At 36.2% G+C, this 20,392-nt stretch overlaps 1 protein-coding gene across 2 annotated transcripts in view; it reads right to left on the bottom strand.

Moving 5' to 3' along the window:
- CA10 (carbonic anhydrase 10 (inactive)) overlaps nucleotides 1–20,392 on the bottom strand; it is a 372,251-nt gene that overhangs the window by 269,758 nt on the left and 82,101 nt on the right. The window lies entirely within an intron of this gene.

The following is a 20,392-nucleotide window of genomic DNA, read 5'->3' as shown; positions in this document are numbered from 1 at the left end:
TATCTACACACAGACGCCCAAGTATCAAAAATTAAAATTAACATAATCAGTGAAATATACCAACAGATCAGCTTATAATGCCAATAAATATGTAATTATAAAAGTATTAAGTCCATAAATAAATACATACATACATACATACATACATACATACACACACACACACACATACATGTTGAAAATTGACAAAAGATAGAGGAGAAATTTTAATAAATACATTTTAGGCAGGGAAAGCTTCTTAAAACAAACCAGTGAGGAAATTGCAGAGGGAGTGCCCTTAAAGAAGGGACTGCTGTCTCTAATCACAATACAAATATACCTTGGCAGCCTCTTTAATCTGCCAAGTCTCCTTGTTGCATTTATCTCATCCTCAGACTACAACTGAGACAAGACTAAATTGTCCTGAATTGTTCCGATGTTAAGGAGAACAATCCTCTTTAAACCAGGAGCAAGATGGAGAATATCTAGCAGGGTTGTCCAACCTTGGCAACTTTAAGACTTGTGGACTTCAACTCCCAGAATTCTTTGCTGGCTGAGGAATTCTGGGAGTTGAAGTCCACAAGTCTTAAAGTTGCCAAGGTTGGACACCCCTGAATTCTAAAGTATGTCGCTGATAATCCCCACAGAGTATAACCCAGAGACCTATAAAGAGGGGCAAGCGAGCAGCTATTGGCCCCTTTAAGTTGAGGCAGGCTGATGTTCCTCCCTCTCCATGTATTTTGGGTATTCTTTTTTTACTGACACTCTCCCTATTTCCCCCAATGAAGAGTTTAACTGAGCTTCTAGCTAGTGCTGTACCTGACAGGTAAAGAGGTAATGTGGAAGAGCCAACTTTCTCAAAATTCAGTAGCCCTCAAAGCTCATCAATCAGGGATTTTGGGTTTTTAGCATTACCTTTAGTAATTTACCAATTATAATACTTTTGCAGGTCTGCAAAATTTTGGAAAAAATATTAAACTTGTGTTTACAATACATCTTACTGATGAGCTACCTAGTGGATTGTGAGCTGTAAGAAAGGCAGATCTCCCACTTTTCTGAACAAGACACTATCTCCCAGACAATGTTAGAAACTTCTGGGTTTTGGTTATTTTATTTATACTGGGTTAGGTTTATTTTAAAACCCCAAAGTCTATCTTCCCAAGCCTTATCCCATTCTCATTGTTCAGACAGGTATTTAATTTTATTCATCTTTATTATTTTTACAAATAACTCAAAGTGACGTACATATCTAATACTCCTTCCTCCTCTTATTTTCTTCACCATAACAATCTGTGGGGGGTGCAGTTGGTTAGAATGCAGTATCTGCTCACTTCCAGGAGTTCGATCCTGACCAGCTCAAGATTGACGCCGCTCTCCATCCTTTCAAGGTCGATAAATTGAGGACCCAGATTGTTGGGAGAAATATGCTGATTTTGTAAGCTGCTTAGAGAAAGCTATAAAGCACTATCAGTCTAAGTGCTATAGCTACTGTTAATCCTTTGAAGTGGGTTGAGCTGAGGCCTGCTCCAAGGTCACCCAGCTGACTTTCATACCTAGACCGGACAGGAACTTGTAGTCTCCTAGTTTCCAGTCTTTACCATTAAACCAAACTGATTTCATGCAGAAGTGTGTAATTTAGAAAGTGGGAAAGTTTAAACGATTCATTGCTTAACATACATAACCTGCACACCCGAACGCAGGGCTCCACCATTTGGCAGATAGTCAGAACTACAGGAACAGATAAAGAACAGCATTTTTTTTAAATGTCTTGTTTAGTTTTCTGCTGACTCCAGGATAGCATTTAACGTGGCAATGTGGATGGTCTAAATAAGAAAAAGGCAGTATCAGTCTTAGAGTCAATCTATATTACTTTGTTCTTTTTCTCTTGCATAGAAAGCAGATTTCCTTCCTCTCCAATGTATCTAAAATGGAATTAAGTTTTATAACTCAGCAGGGTAAATACAAAGCTTTTAAGGGGAGGGGAAAAAAAACCCTTAAAATTATGTCATAAGCTATCACAACAGTAGAGGCAGTGACTTTGTGTCTGGCTTTATGAAAGGCAATTCAGCACTCAAAACAATTCAGTCTTTAGTTTCCCTGTGAAATACCATGGAAAATTGTTTGCACTTAAGCTGTGTGCTGTGAATGGGAAATAACCCTTGTTTCTTAAAAACAGCATTAACTATAAAAAAATGCACAATGTTTTAGAGTGTAGTAAACCCAGAACGAAGCAAAAACCATGGATAGCCACCAAATTCGTATTCATGTGAGGGTTGTTTTTATTTAATAAATAAGCCTAAAGAATGTTGCCATGGGAAATCAAGAGTTCATTTGAATATTAGTTAAGTTTCAAAAATGATTAATCGGAGTGGAATAGCATGGAAATCCTTTGGTTAGATCCACCAGCCATGGGCATCCCACAAATTTTAAATTATACTCTGGAAAAAAACAACTTATGTTCTTTTCTGTTCCATATAAATTTAATCAAGGCTAGAATAAAACATTTTGTTCAATTGGCAATTAAATCTTTAAGACCAAAAATGGAACAGCAGTTTGCATTGCTCCCAAAAGCAGGAGATTGGCTCTGGAGGTGCTATGGCCACATGGGCCACGGTTCTCTCATTTACCATCCTGATGCCCATTGAGTGGTTTGACATGGTTTTACTTGTCTTGCCTGAAAGCAAGTCTTTCCAACTGCAAAGCGACATGAAATACAGCAAGGAAAAACATGAAACTCCTGCAAGGCAGCTAGTGACTTGTTGATAGCTCCTATTTAATCCCAGTGCAATCACCTCTCTCCCAGTCCCAAAACTGGAGTGAGCTGGGCATCACTGAGAAAACACTTGAAGAGGCCTACTATCCTATATGCTGTTATGGGAATGGTGCAGGGAGAGCAGAAAAGGAGTGCTTAATGCCGCAAATGGTCACGTTGCTAACCAGGTATAAATATAATTGTCATAAGAAATAAACGAACAACAACATACAAGCGTATTTAGAATGCCAATTAGAACTTTGATTTAAAACGAACATACTATTGAAATTGCAATCTGTAAAATCAGAGAAAAGCAATGGATTTACAATTCCCAGGGGAATTCTAATTTGGCTGCTGATCTTTCTTTTGAGAGAAACCATGATCAGGTTATGCTTTCCTTCTATATAGCTTGTTTCCCTTTTTAGACAAGATGTGATTCGTTTGTTTTTTCAATATTTGCCTTGTTGGATTAAAAGAGACTGATTCACTGTACAATATTAAAAAGCAGACCAAACATTAGTCACTAGTTGTAGCACTTGTTTTACTCTTAGAAGAATGAATACTTTTCTCCAACTATAAAGAGTACAAGAAACAGGAGAATATTAGTCCTGTTTTATCACTATCAATAAATTCGTCATATTTTTTTTGCTCCTTCACAAATCCCAATTTCTTCCTTAAATCTGAGCTAACTTCAGCTGAGTCTCCCAGACCATCAGCATATTTTTTAAAAATGCCATTGAGCCATGAAGTGAAAATAACCGGTTGTCACTCTTTCTTTTCGCTCAAATCTTATTTTACACTGCAGTGTCAGCTCCTTGTTTTGCCTTATGCAAAAATCTTGAGTCAAATGTGTCATATTCATATTTCCAGACTATTACATTCTTTTTACATCATTTCCTTCTGAAATCCCACCAATCTGAAATTAACTGGAAAAGGTAGAAAGCATTGCCCTATTTGTAAATGCATATTATTCTTAAATATCCATTTGTAAATGCAAGTTCATCTTAAGTATCAGTTTGTAAATGCAAGTTCATCTTAAATATCTCAAAAGTGAATATGAAAATGTGTTGATATAGTCTTATGGATCACTGAGCTGTGTATTTTTCTTTCAGCTGGTTGTCCCCAGTTGATTTTAAGTCTGAAGTTGAGATTTAAAAGCATATACAACATGGAATATACAGATCTGATTTACGCCCCCCAAATCTGCGGTTTGGATTTCTGAATTAGAGTAATGATGACAAGATTCGAATTTAGAAAATTATAAAAAGCAATTATCGCTGAGCTACACCCCATGAAAACAAATATATAATATATATATATATATATAAATCAGTGGTGGGATTCAAATTTTTTTATTACCAGTTCTGTGGGCATGGCAGGGGAAGGATACTGTAAAATCTCCATTCCCACCCCACTCCAGGGAGAAGGCTACTTCCATTCCCTCTCCACCCCACTAACCTGCTTTCCAGCTCCGTTCTTCTGTGCTGGGCAACAAAAGAAGACCCAGCCAATCAGCTGGGACTCAGGAGGCAGAGAATAGATGGGGGGTGGGGCAGTCAGAGGTGGTATTTGCCAGTTCCCCGAACTACTCAAACTTTCCACTACCGGTTCTCCAGAACCGGTCAGAACCTGCTGAATACCACCTCTGATATACATATACTAATTGCATATTTCTCCAAATATTGATAATAGGCAAAATCTGATGGAACACGTGGTCTTCTTGACTCAGTCATATCACAGAGCCTTCCCAGAAGTTATCACTAAACTGTGTATTTTAATAGGAGAGAGGAAGAAAAGGGAATGAAGAACAGTCAAAGGTGAGGCTATCTTCAATTGAGATCTTTCTCCTGGAGCGTCTGTGCATAATGGCAAAGCATATTTTAGAAACAAGCATTTTCAAATATTACCCACTCCCCCCAAAGAACCCTCTTCCATTAGCTGTTCCCATTTTTTAAAAAGAAAATGTTATTATTTCTTATTGCAATAATGCAAACCAACAGATATTTGGAAATTAACCTGCTGTGCTCTCACATAAAACAAGCCTGTTTCATAGCAATACAGAAATAAAAATGCAAATGCACACCAGCCCTAGCCCCCAAATTAACATAGAAATAAAGCAGTTGCAATCATAAAAAAATATGTATTAAAAGAGGCATTAAAATTAGCTTTAGCTTTTAGCTAAAAGCCAATAATCAATACTAAATTATAACATTTTATCTCAAAAGGTCTGGGAAAAGACATGCAATGACAGTAATCATGCAGTATAATGCTACTGTATGAAGGAGAAAGCCATCAGGAATAACTTGCAGTATAATCATAGCTGCATTACTAAAACTGAAAGTGCTGCTACTTATCAAATGTTGAGTAAAATAGCATGTGGAGGTTAATTCTCCAATAAAATGATCCTTCCATTTTCCTAGTCATAAAAATAGTCATGCCATTATTTCTATTTCTTTGTCATTCATATCCATGCACATCCCCAAATGTGCATGGGTGTGAATGTTCCCATGATAAGGATATGGAAATGATCTCACGATCAAGATTTTGACAATATGAGGATTAATTTCTGTAGAACACAGAGAATCTTGCTGAAGACAGAATTGTATCAATTTTTCCCCAAGGACCTTCCTGCAATCTATTGTTCTAATTTGAAACTGTTCTTGCATGCCTTCGATTCACATTTTCTCCTATTATACAAGTAAGCTATTATCAAGGGAAATAACCTGGAATTTTTCATCCTGGAGGAACTATTTGGCATGATATTTGACTTTGTTATTTGGATTATCCCTGGACTGAAACCTGGCTGCTTTAACTGTGTATGACTTGGACTGTTTGTTGGACTTTGCTTAACTGTTTACTGGAAGTAAAAACCTACATTATACTATTCAGTGTATCTGTGTGCTGGTCGTGTGTTATTCAACATTACTCTCACTACGTCTCCCTGTGTGCACTCATTCTCCTAACAGGGAATTACCTCAACAATATCCTTTGTTTCTTAAACTATTTTACACAATCATCATCTTACATCAGGGGTCCCCAACCTTTACGATTTGGCTGGGTGGGAGGGTGAGATGGGAACCAGCCCATGCAAATGGTGGACTGGCACACATGTGCATATGCACTGGCCCACCACTTGTGCAAATTGAGCTAAATTCATGTGCGCTAGCCCACCACTTGTGCAAGTTGAACTGTATGTGTGCACGCTAGCCTGCCACTCATACATGTTGAGCCGCCCGTGCATGCGCCGGCCAGCCCCTCGCATGGGGTTGGGGACCCATTTTAAATCATGCATTCTTTTTAAAAACAATGAAACTGTCATTAATCATCAAATGCCAGGTAATTAAAATATTCTATATAAAATACAGTGTATACATATTTAAAAATAACACAGACTCAAGCTTTAATACAAGTCTATTTATAAAACTCATGTTTCATATAATATAGTGTAGTATATTTGGTGAGCAAAACTTTCTAAGTGCTCTGCTTTCTCACAATCTATCTCACAGAATTTCTGGATGCAAGATATATTGATGAAGTACATTCCATACTGTGCACCGGACTTTTGCGTTGAGTTTTCAGTACATAAACAGGTTATATAGGTGTATAAGAAAAGGTTGTCAAACCAATAGCCGTTCTTCTACAGTTGATAATCTGACTTGAATCCACAATGTGCTGAAGTTTGTGCAGACAGGCAGTAAAATTTAACTTTAAATTCTGTATATTTATTTTTATTTAAAATAACTTCTCCATCGTTAATTTTTTTTCTAAAGTCAACAATCAGCATGAACTTGCATGGAGCCCATTTGAAACATTCAAATGGACAGCAAAATAGGACTATTTTGCCTTTGGTTTGGAGCAAAACTTTTTTCTTTCCATTTTGTGCAAATTTTGATTCATAGCCACTGATATAGTTTATTGCTCTATCCTAACTAGCATTGCCAATACTGATTCTCTAAGAATTCCTCTGGCACAACCACATACTGTAATTAGAGATAAGTACTATATTGTAAATGATATTATGTCATTCTCTCTTGCTTGCTTCTACCTCTACTTTTTTCTTTGCTAATTACTGGAGTCAAAGCCTACTGCTTTTCAAATCTCTCCCCAAAAAATCAGAGTGACTTCACTAATCTGATGAAGTGAGTATTTTATTGATCTTCCATGAACCAGTCTTCTTAAGAATTCTCTGCTAGGCCTTTGCTTTAGGAAGCTGTCTTTTACTACTAACAATGCCTAAAGTGTCTTAGCAATCTCTACGTTGTTCGCTGGTTGTATTACACATGTAATGTGTCTTCCTGCCTTATCATCAGTCCATTGCTATATAACAGCATATGACATATAGAAGTTGGTGATATAATTTCCCCCAATTATTTCTGTCAGTCTCCATACTTGTATTTTATTCTTAAACATTTGTAATATTTTTATGACATTTTTCTGAAGTAGAAGACAGTAAAGCAGAATGAGGCAATGAAAGTGATGTGAGCGAGGTGAATATTGAAACAAAAAAGGAGCATCATTTTAATCACAATGGGACTTTAAAAACCACAGATCTTTGTGTTGAAAAAGAGATCTTTGACAGAGAAATTTGAAGTCAGAGTGCTTCAACATCAGATTGTTCTAACATACTTGATGAAAGATTATCAGGATAGCAATGTGGAAAGAGCATTATTTGCTGCCTTGTCTGTCATTTTTCCTTAAAATAATTCTCCTTTTAAGAACAACAAAAGGGAATGTATTAAATTTAGCTCATCTCTTCCCCAACAGACAAAGCCAAAGGACTGGAAGATCACTGGATTATTTGGATAATAATTTCTTTCCTTTTATTTCTCCTAACCTGCCTTTTTGAGGCATTCTAAATTTCCTGATGTGATTATCTTTACTCTCCAAGGAATCCAGCTTCCAAAGCTTGTCAGTCATTTCTAGAGAGGATTAGTTCTGTAATAGGAACAGAAATTTGTTCAGCCTCTAATGAAGCTGATTGCAATTAACATATGCATTAAAAGTACATCACACTTTATTTCTATTGGCAGGGTGTCAAGTTAACTACATGGTTCTAATTTCTACTAATTTATATAATTATGTACTATTCTTGTAATGAGTTTATTTTGTTTTATTGGCATGCTTAATGAAGAAAAGGGGTATGGGCTCCCACCCTGGAACCAACTTATTAAAAAAAAAACATTCAGATTAATGGATCTACAGGTCTTTTTTCATGTTCACGACACACTAATGAGACTATTTGTCAATAAAAAGGTAAATCCTCTTTTTCTTCCAATATTTTTAAGGAAAACATACATACATGACAATCAAAACATCCACACAATTAAGGCAAATTTTACAAAAGTGGGGTAAATCATAGTGGCCACTTAAAATAAGACAATACATTATCTTTGTAGCTCCTATGCCAAAATCATTCAATCTTAGCTAGGGGTCTAGTGGTTAAGGCTCCAGGCTACAAAATGGGAGACCTTGAATTCTAATCCCACATTAGGCAAGAAAGCCAGCTGGATGACCTCAAGCTAGTCTTTCTCTCTCTTTTACTCCTCTCCCCCCTCCCACCCTCCCTCTCTCTGATTTATATTGAACAGGGAATGTCTTCTATTGCAAGAAGCAACTTCTTTGTGTGTCATGAAAACCTGTTCTTCACACCTGCTTCATTTTGATTTTAGTGTGTGTTCCTAAGTAAATCCCTTGTTCTACCTCTCCCCTGCTTTTCCCAGCCAGACTTTGTCCTTCCCCAGTTTCTTCCACAGCCAACAGAGCCACACTCCCACTCTCTGTCAGCTGCTCAGCCTCCCCCTCGGAATCAGATTCCGACAGGGGCATGACAAATTAGTTTTAGAAAAGACTGAAGAATAAGGGATTTTATTGATGCATGCTGGATGACCGAGGAAGAATACTCAAAGACTGATGACATTATATGATCCATTGGCTTCAAAAGGTCTTCAGTTGTGTCAACCATGTCAATCAGTATAATGTCCTTAGGAGAATGGGAATCCCAGAGCTTCTTGTTGTCCTCATATGAATTATGAAAAGATAAGAAGCCATAGTCTGGACATAGTAAATCAGACTGACTCTCGGTTGACAAGGGAGAGATATAAGATTATATACTTCCTCTTATTTATTCAACTTATACTGTATGCTGAACAAAAGATTACAGGGAACTAGTTTGGAAAATGAGTGTGATTTTAAAATTGCAGGAAGAAAAATTAATAACTTGCTGTTGACATTCCTCTGATACCTGAAAATTCGAATGATCTGGAGGCCCTAGTAATGAAAACTAAGGAGGACAGTACAAAAACAGGACTATGATTGAATATAAAGAAGACCAAACTGGTTACAGCAGATATATTAAAAAGGCAGAATTGACAATGAGGACACTAAAAGTGATGGATCACTTCTGCATTTTAAGATCAATTATCAACAATAAAGGAACCAGCAGTCAAGAAACATGACATAAACTAACACTTGGTAGTGTAGTTACAAAGGCCTTGGAAGGGATCTTGAGATGTGATGAAGTCTATATTGTAGAGGCTGAACTGAGCAGTTACTTAAAGCTGAACTTTGGCCATTGAAAAGGATTTTCATTGTGATATAAAACCTTGGTTTCTCTGATTTTTGTTTGACTCCCACAATTAGTATCTCAACAAGAATGACATATCAATGACATATCAAGTAAGCTATTTAGGTGACCTACTTAAGGATGAACTTACCTTACCTATGGCTTTCTTTAAACATTGTTAACCACACAAGTGCCTCAAACTGGTTTTAGACAGATGAAAGGAAATAAGATGATATAACTGCCAAATTGATTTTTTCTAAATATGTGGTTGACATATAGGCCCCACATTTCTATGATTTAATGATGGACTGATACACATGCTCGGGAATATTATAATGAAGCTACTGAATTTATATATATATATATATATATATATATATATATATATATATATATATATATATATGTATATGTATATGTATATGTATATGTATATGTATATGTATATGTATATGTATATGTATAGGCTTGATGTTTTGAATATTGCTACTAAAATTTGCTCTCTTTATGAAAAGTAAAAGAAGTGAAACTTTGATAATTCTCTTATTTTGCCATTTTGGAAAAGAAAATCAAGAATTTCTACAAAGTTAAAAATCTGTGACATTCTATGGAAGCACAGTTGGATTTGAACAAGTAGGATAGGAAAAACATTCACTCTTTTGAAATTTGGTCTTGAAAATGATTGAATACTATAGATAGCCAAGAAAACGAACATATATTTCATAGACCAAATCAATTCTGAATTCATATTTGTGTCACAAATGACCAAGCTCAAATCGTCACATTTTGTATACATTATGTGAATACCTGTGGCATGATGACTCAGCGGTTACAATGCTGAACTGAGTTCGAACCTGAGCACCGTGCAATGGAATGAGCTCCCATTACTTACTCCAGCTTCTGCCAACCAGCAGTTTGAAAGCAAGTAGATAAATAGGTACCATTTTGGTGGGAAAAGTTACTGTGTTCCGTATTTTCATGCTGGCTACATGATGACAGAAGCATCTCTCAGACAACGCAAGCTTCTTTGGCTAAGAATCAAAGATAAGCACTACCCCCTTGAGTCAGTCACAACTGGGAGAGGGGAAACCTTTAAACCTTATGTGAATACCCAATTCTCATGATACATCAACAGTGCAGAGAAACATGGGAGGAGATGGAATGTGGAAGAGGAGGATAGAATAAAGTGGATGGACTTGATTACAACAGTGATGAATGCATCACTGAAGACCTAAAAGACCAACAGATGTCTAACTGTGGTCACTAAGAATCAACACCTACTTGATGGCATTTAATTAGTCAAAGGAATTCTCTTTTCACTTCTTCTGAAATAGTATCCAGATCAAGCAGACTATAATGGATTATATAACGCCCCTACTTTCTGATTTTAACAATAACAGTGCCAATATTATGGTTAAATTCATATTGCTACAATTAACATGCAGTATCAAATGTGATATTCCTGATGATTATATTTTCATATATTTTTTATTTTTAATCTGGATCATAGTTATAATAAAGACAGAGACAAATGGAAAGGCAATAATGTATTTTGTTGAGGGAATATATAGCAGGATAAACAAGAATGTTAAAGAAAGAAACAAAAAAACAGTAATCAAGATAAAAAAAATCCTTTGGGTTGAGCCAAAGTCCTGAACTTTTTCTGCTGCTTAACCCCCTTAATTATGTTGCTGTTTATTCTCAGATTCTTTTGCCTCCCTGTGGAACTTCAATCATCTATTCCATCATCTCAGCTGCCTGGAAAATCATAGGATTGAAGAGCCACTTAAGCTGCCAACTGCAGGAAACTAAATTAAAGCATTCTGAGAAGATGACTGACCAATTTTTGCGTGAACACCCATGCCATAAACGACAGCTCACTACATCTCTAGGTAATTGTTTCTAGTGTTGACTTCTTCCACCATTAAGAAAAACTAAGGAATGCTTCATGGTTTTTATTTTTATTGTTTCAGCTGTTCCTTATGTTAGGAATTAATTCCCAAAATGCATTTATGTAATCTCTTTCTAATTTTTAAAAGTCTTTTTGTCTTTTTTTCCTGGAACACTCCTCTTTCTATATATTTTTTTATCTTTTAATTTCTATATATTATTTTAACCAACTCATTGCAACTCATCCAGAGGTGGGATTCAGCCAGTTCAGAGAGGTTTGGGAGAACCAGATGTTAATTTTAAGTCTGGTTTGCTGAACCGGTAGTTCCGACAACCAGCTGGCCTCGCCCCACCACATCCTGCCCCTCCCAGGAATCTCCACACAGCCCATTTTGGATCGCAGGTAAGTGCAGAGGGTGCATGGAGCCCAGGGAGGACAAAAAGCAGGCCTCCCGGAGCCCAGGGAGGGCATTTTTGCCTTTTTGGAGGTTCAAAAAAAAAAAAACAGACCTCCCAGAAGTTCTGGAAACAGGCCCCATTTCCATCCTCCGGAGGGCCTCCAGAGCCTGTGGGAGGCTGTTTTCCCCTCCTGGAGGCTTGAAAAAAGCCTCCAGAGCCTCGGCAGGGCAAAAAATGACCCTCCCAGAAGTTCTGGAAACAGGCTCATTTCGGCCTCCAGAGAGCCTCTGGAGCCTGAGGAAGGCAGTTTTTGCCCTCCCAGAGGCTCAAGGAAAGCCTCCGGAGCCTGGGGAGGATGAAAACACTCCCCCGCAGCCATGGTGCAGGAAGCCAACTAGGCCACGCCCACCATAGCCATGCCCACCCAGCAACCGGGTAGAGAACCGGTTGCTGAAATTTTTGAATCCCACCCCTGAACTCATCTGTATATCACTGTCTCCCAATTTCTTTATGATAAGCTCCTTTGCAATGAATTCCTTGAAGGAAGAGTTTGGAATAACATATGGCTTCAAAGACCAGAATGACCATTTATTGAACTCCTGTACCAATTGTTCTTGGCCATAGACTTGTCCCGCAACATGGCCTATTGCTTTCAGAGGGTGAGACATCTCTTCTCTCACTTCTTTCAATTTGCAAGAGATCTCATTAAAAAAAATCTAAAAGAAACTGCTGAGAGGCCGAGCATGGACTAGTTCGTTTTGAGCAATCGGTTTATAATTCATATACTCCCTACTTATTTCCTCTTTCCTCCTTGGATTCTTCAGTGCCTTTTGATCACTCTTACACATATCTGCCATGAATAATTTGTAGATGTCACTGAAGGTTTTTTCGAGATTATTTTGTGCTATACACATCAATTAATCCATAAAAAGAGCCTTATCTGGCTTTATGACTTAGCACCCAAGAGAAAGCCAAGTTTTAATCCCCTATGGAAGGCAATCAGGGTTGAAGCCATCTGAATCTCAGAAAGGATAGTATTCTATTGGGTAGAATCAGGGAGTAAAAGAAAAAGAAAAACTTCCTAAATTTTGGAAGTTTAAACTTCGGGCATGTCCACCTTGAGAAAAGATAGAATAATGTTATGTGGGAATGTCCTTGGGAGAAAGGAGGAAGAGCTGCAGACTGACAATCAGTATGTAACAGAATTTTCAGACCATGGAAGGAGAGGATGCATGAGAAAAATTTCATTAGGGACACTCCCTCATTTTCTGGAGAGTAAAAAAGAAAGGAGAGGAGGAAGACTTTCAGTCTTCAGCAAGTTTCTCTTAATGTAAACTTGCAATAAAGATGGAGTTAGTACTCATGATTATGCTTCTTGTATAGGTTATCTGGAGAGGTTAAAGATAGGCAACTCCATAAATTACCCATTCCTCCGCCATGAATTGTTTTACAGACGACAACGATGCATTTACTACAAAGTGATCAATTTAGAGAAACCTGAAAACTGAGAAATTCTGGGCCATAGCCTTTACAAATTACAAGATGCTAAATCTGTCAAGATGGGTTCATAGTTCCCACCCTGCTAATGAGGTGCTACAGGATGGTTTTTTTTTTTTTTTGTTACTAGTGTTATTATCTACATAGTAACTATAATTTCAGTTTCTCTTCTTTGCTTTTTTATATTCATTTCTGAACTGACTGCTAAATGTTTTATCTGTTTCATGTAATTCCTTATTGTTCATTTGGTTTATGACTCTAATAAATAAACAGATAGATTCTTTAGTATGCTTATAGCAAAAGAATTTATGGTGGCTTGTATGGAAAGGAAATCCAATTGTGTAACAGCACTGACTTCGAAGGCACATAGAGTTAAGAATCTAAAACATTTTGAGAAGTCAAACACGGATATCCATCTAGTACAAAACACAAAGAACTCAAGCATGATTGTTTCTGTGCATTATATTTGGTATTATGTCAATTTTAAAGAGTATATTTCAACACAGCAATTTTATTTATTAAAGAATATTTCACGAATCTAAGGAAACATTTGAATTAAATCAACATTTTCAAACAGCGCAAATCCAATTTCATTAAAAAGCCTGAAAAGATTGAATTTCCCATTTTAGAATATTTTCTCATAGAATTTAAACCTCTCCAGAAGGCTGAATCTACCTTATGCAAATATACATAAGTAGGTTTATTATTAGAAGTATGTGGAAATGTCATGCCCACACAACATAGTTTTCAGAAGTCTCTGCCAGTATTTCTGTGTTTGCTTCTTAACTTTTAAAAATGTAGTAATAATATCAGTGCATTATCCATTTATTTTATCCAAAGCAAAATGCCTATTCTCATCCTGTCCTCTTGACTATGGATTCCCATTTTTCCTCAGCAGATGATGTGTCCAATCATATTAAATGTGAAATAAATTAATCTCGCAAAGAAGTCCAGGTTTTAATTTACACAAATAGTACTGAATTGTACTTCAAGGCTTTTGTCACACTCACGTATCAAATCAGATATTGAAAGATGATGAAATAATAACCTCAGTTGTTAAGCTGAGCAGTACAAGAAAGAAAATGAGTAGAGTTAAGATAAAATGGAAAAACATGACAGACAAAGTGGAAGATGAAATGGCATGGAAATCTGCCCTTGACTATGAAGTAGACAACAGCTGCTTATGAAAAAATAAAATAGAATGTCTCCATTCTATTATAAGAAAATATTTTTTTTTTATCATGTAGGTTTGGGATAAACTAATTGGATGGTGATTCTTTTAGTAAGTGCTTAAAAGAATTGTGTATTAAAGCTCAGATCCCAGAACTCTATGGAAATTCCAACTTTCTTAAATTTCCAAATGTTCCTACAGTCTATATTAGCTATCTCTTGAACAAATCCGGAGTTAGTCCAATCAGACTGCTAATTTTATGTAATGCATTTTCACATTTGGTTTATTGCTTCTAACAAGTCAACATGCAAAAAAGTAGGCTAGGTTTTTTTCATGCATCCCAAGAAATGCTTCCCTTTAGAGATAGAAGCTAATAAAGGTTAAAAGGCCAAATTATAAATAGGTAGCCCTCGATTTACAACCACAATTGAGCCCAAAATTTCTGTTGCTAAGCAAGATAGTTAAGTTGCCCCATTTTATGACCTTTCTTGCCAAACTTGTATTGTGAATCACTGCAATTGTTAACTTAGTAACATAAGTGAACTTAAGTGAATCTGGCTTCCCCATTGACTTTACTTGCCAGAAGGCTGCTAAAGGTGATCACATGACCCCTGGGACACTGCAACCGTCATAAATGAGAGTCGGTTGCCAAGCAGCTGAATTTTGATTATATGACCATGGGGATGCTACAATGGTCATACATGGAAAAAATTCTTTTTCTTCTTTTTTTTCAGTTCCTTCAAATGGTCACTAAATTAACTGTTGAAAATTGAGGACTACCTGTATGCTCCCTTCCCCAGTGTATCTGGATCTGTTAATTATTCAAGAAGTAAACTGAGACTCTGTTCTCCAAGTCCATGCTTCTTCCTCAGATAAATTCTGAAAATTCTGATTGCATCAGAATCAAAAAACATGGTATAAATTCAGCATGCAAATACGATTGCTTGCTCATCAAACAATTTTTCAAATATTCCCAAAAGCCTCCAGTATTTTCTTTTAACCATAGGAACCCAAACACTTTCTTTTCAGATTGAGATTTTGAGGATCTTTCTTCAATTTAGTGAGATGATTAATTATTCATGACTTAAAAGCCAGTCTACCATTGGATAGAAACAGTGAACTGTTTTCTTTGATTTTTGTCCCTCTTGGTAGAAGCTTATAAAATATTTTTTTAGAAGACTGACATCAACGCTTGTAACCATCTGATTCCTTGAGGAATTTTCATGAACAATTCCTTTAGTCCTGATCCCAGGAGTACTCTGGCTTTGTTTTGGAAATCTATTCCACATATATCCACATTCTGAAGTTTTTACAAACTTTCTTCTAAAGGCCTTACTTCAGAATGGTATTTGGAATAAAGACATCTACTACACGGCTCTATTTCAGGCTAAAAATGCCTGAGTATGATATGATTTGTAGTTATAGGCCTGTACCTGGATATTATTTCTTATGTCCAAGACCAACACAAAGAAGCAATTTAAAAACCTGTCCAACAATATACCAAACCATTACACTATAAACGTATATGCCAGGAACAGAAAAAATATCTTTGTCTTCAGTGTAGCAATGCATAATAATGATCTTTTGACAACAGAAGTCCACAGCTACATTAAATCATAAAATCATTATCGCCAGATTCTTTCAAAAAGCTCCCATTGCTCTAGTTGTAATCCTAACTGAAGGCTTTATGGTGAAATCAGACTATATGTTGCACAGTTGCCTCACAATCCTTTTAAAATATGAGATGCCACATTCAGCATCACATCCAGGGTAGAAAAGTAACCGGCAAGTCAGCCAGCCAGCCATTCCTCAGCTGTGGCTCTCCAAGTTAATTCCATCTCAGGAAATGCACTGAACACCTGGTGGAGAGAGGCATAGGTGGTGATTTGGGATGTGAAATCATCAATTGAGTAGTACTTAACTATTTTCCTATCCTGTCACTTCTCCAGTCCTCTTAGAATCCATTGAAGGCAAATTCACTGTTTAAAAATCCATTAAAATGTATACTGTGGTTTAGCATTACAGACACAATTTGCATACTCTGTTTCCCTTCTCCTTTAGCGTACTTGGAAAAAGATTTGAGGCATCCATTTTCAAACTAATCAAGTTATCTCCATGCAGACCTTTCTCTTTGGCTTGCTTGTGGTAACTCCATTGCTATAAATCTACATCATTTCAAGACTTTTTAAAAAAACCAATAATTACTCTTTCTAAAAAATTCAATCCATTATCAAAGTAATAAGAAACATGTCTTGGGGCTTCCTCCTATGTAATATAATTAAGTCATAATGCCATATATTGATTTATTTCTTCATATTCATGGAGAAACAATCTTTATCATCCACAATGCAATTTTTCCATCTTCTTGTATCATAAAAAATAATGCAGTTTCCCCCCATCTAAAGTATCTCTCATTTTCTTCTTCTTTCCAGATATAATATCAAAATTCTTTCTTAGCAATGTCTAAGCAATGAAATACGTTCATATTTCATGCCCCAAATAATTAAGATTGTTAATAATACATCATCAATTTAGAAAGCCAAAGAACTTTTAAATAATGTATTTCTGTAACACAATGGCCCCTAATCTTTTGAGTGCCAGGAACTGGTTCCATGGAGAGAGGCCTTCCATGGACCGGAGTGGGTATGATTTCTCACACTACCTGCATCCTGCATGGATGGGACTTTGCTTGTTTGTGCTGCTTGGTTTCTGGAGCTCTGCAAACCGTTGCCAGTCTATGGCCCAGGGTTTGGGAACCTCTACCATAACAGGTACAATTTAAAAGCACTATACCCTAAAAGGAGTCAATATACTTGATAAAATGTTGGACTCTGACACTCAATCGATGTTCTTGGGCCATTTTCCATCTTTCATTTTCATGTGGATTTCAACACTCTTAACTGCAAGGAATCCAATTGGAATCAGCACTATCAGTTGAATGAATGGATGGATGGATGGATGGATGGATGGATGAATCTAGTCTAAGAAATTGTTGAAATAACTAAGAACGAGGATTTGAGCTATTTAAAAAAAAGACAGGTTGAAAAACAACAATATATAATATGGAATTGTATGTAGCCTAGTTATATTAGTTAAAATTTCTTAGATAATACCAGATCCTTTGTGTTCATTATATCTGAATGTCCTAATCAAACACTATTGCTCCAATAGAAAAAAAGGGTGATCTATATGCAATTCTATCATCATACACCATAAGACCAGACAACTCTGAGTGTAACCATTTTTTAAAAAATGGGTGGGGGGAATGGCAGCCCAGCCCAGAGATAGATAGGAGACAGAGACATGGAATCTGGCAAAAATTCTGTTTGCTACATGTAAGAAAATAGAAAAAAAATGAACTCCCATTTCATTCTTGGGTTTAGGATGATAGTAAGTCTTTACCAGTTTGTATTTGGAAATCCCACAATAGTTCAATCAAACAGAATAGAGCTAGAAGAGACTTTGGAGGTCTTCTAGTCCAACCCCTGCTCAAGCAGGAGACCCAATACCATTTCAGACAGATAGCTGCCCAGTATTTTCTTAAAAGCCTCCAGTGATGAAGCACCTACAACTTCCGGAGGCAAGCTTCAGCCTGCTCATTTTTTTATTACTTTTTCAATTCTATGTACCCACCAACTTTTCATTACTAGCACATGAGTATTTTTAAAGAGCTTCCAATGAATCATTTTGGCGACTGTGTCATATTGTTCATTATAATCAGTTTGTGCAATCTTCTTGCATGAACTGAGTATATGATTTACTCTTTCTTCTGCTACTCTGTACAATCTCCACTTTGAATCAACTGAAGATTTTTCCAGTTATCGCCTTGATTACATTAATTCACATAATAGTAAAAATCAAATCTTCTATTTCTTTGTTTAATGTTCCAGTTGTATACAATTTTGTTGTATATATGATGTACAATGACAATAAAGACTTTGAACTTTGTATGCCAGATTTTATCTTCATCCATTTCCCCTTTAATCTCTTGTAGAAATTGACCATGTAATACTTTTCCTTGCCAATATTCTGGTTGTATTATTTATTTTATTTTATAATTTTTAATACAGAAATAATGTTATTTTTTTCTATAGTCACATTTTGCTTCCTGTACACTCAGTTAGTTCCAATGTTAAACTTGCAGAAATGTTAAACTTGCATCTTTTATATAACCAGCCAATGCACACTTTTGTTTCTTCCACAGTTTGTTTGACTTGAAGTAAATCTCTGCCTCCATTTCTGCAAGGCAGGTATAATCTATTACTACTAGTATTACTATTTTAATTTGTATGGCCAATCATCTCATCTCATCTCAAAATACTGAATTAAAATTAAATTAAAATACTGAACTATGCAGATGACACAACAACGAATTCTAGACAATGACGACTCCACATACAGACAGGAGGTTGTACAACTTGTAACCAGAACAATCTGGAAATGAACACACTCAAAACTGTAGACATGGTGGTAGACTTTAGAAGAAAACCTCCCATACTACCACCTCTTACAATACTAGACAACACAGTATCAACATTAGAGACCTTCAAATTTCTAGGTTCTATTATATCACATGACCTAAAATAGACACCTAACATAAAAAACATCATCAAAAAAAGCACAACAAAGAATGTTCTTTCTGCGCCAACTCAGAAAACTCAAACTGCCCAAGAGCTGTTGATACAGTTCTACAGAGGAATTATTAAGCCTGTCATCTCCACTTCTATAACTGTCTGGTTTGGTTCTGCAACCCAATAGAACTGACACAGACTTCAGAGGATAATTAGGACTGCAGAAAAAACAATTACTACTAACCTGCCTTCAATAGAGGACCTGAATACTGCATGAGTCAAAAAGAGAGCTGTGAAAGTATTTATAGACCCCTCATCTCCCGGACATAAACTGTTACAACTCCTTCCCTCAAAATGATGCTATGAAGCACTGTACACCAGAACAACTAGACACAAGAACAGTTTTTTCCCGAAAGCCATCACTCTGCTAAACAAATAATTCCCTCAACACTGTTCAACTATTACAGAGTCTGCACTACTGTTACTGTTAATCTTTTCATCACTCCTTATCACCCATCCCCTCCCACTTGTGACTGTATGACTGTAACTTTGTCGCTTATATCCTTATGATTTATATTGGCTGTTTCCTAGTATGATTTGATTGCTTATTGACTATGACTATTATTAAGTATTGTACCTTATGATTCTTGACTCTTGATGAATGTATCTTTTCTTTTATATATACTGAGAGCATTTGCACCAAGACAAATTCCTTGTGTGTCCAATCACACTTGCCCAATAAAGAATTCTATTCTATTCTATTCTATTCTATTCTATTCTATTCTATTCTATTCGACTCGACTCGACTCTATTCTATTCTGTTTTGTTCTATTCTGTTTTGTTTTGTTTTATTCTATTCTATTCTATTCTATTCTATTCTATTCTATTCTATTCTATTCTATTTTATTCTATTCTATTATTCTATGTCATTCTGGATGGCTCATAACAGATACTAGTATGTGCAAACACCCAATTAAAAAAAAGTAAATGCCAATATACAAACATATTTTTAAAAAATCAGTAATTATTTTAAAACAACCATAAAAATGATCAGTGGCAGAATTTATCTTTACACAAGCTCAATACAGCCATTGTAAAAGATTTCTACCACTTCCAGATCTCCAGGCATGATGGCAGAGCCAAAGTCCTCAGAGTTATCCAAAAGGCCAAGAAAATTGAGGCTAGTCTAAATTCTGGGGGAATAATGATCCCCGGGGGCAGAAAATGCTGTGTTCCCGGGTCCTGCCAGAGGATACTTTTTGTAGATGGCACCTGTAATATATCTCTCTGGCTGCTTCTGATGGGAAAGGTAGACCTAAGCAAGAACAGGCAGTCCTTCAAATAATAGTAAATATTATTACATTTAATAGGAGATTCTTTAAAAAACAGTTTATCTTCATAGACCAGAGGCACCAATAAAGGTTGATATTAAATATCCAGTTCCATAACATGTACAGAGAAATAAAGAACATGGAACCGAGTACCAGACAACGACATAATTTATTTTTTTTAGACTAGGTAGTTCAAAATCCTGCCTATACCTTTTATTATGTCTTCCTTAACCACATGCT

This window comes from Pseudonaja textilis, chromosome 2 (assembly GCF_049901715.1).
Source record: "Pseudonaja textilis isolate UNSWEBS1 chromosome 2, rPseTex1.2, whole genome shotgun sequence".
Lineage (NCBI taxonomy): Eukaryota > Metazoa > Chordata > Lepidosauria > Squamata > Elapidae > Pseudonaja > Pseudonaja textilis.
Note: the sequence above shows the minus strand (reverse complement) of the source record. Positions and strands in the feature narration are given on the sequence as shown.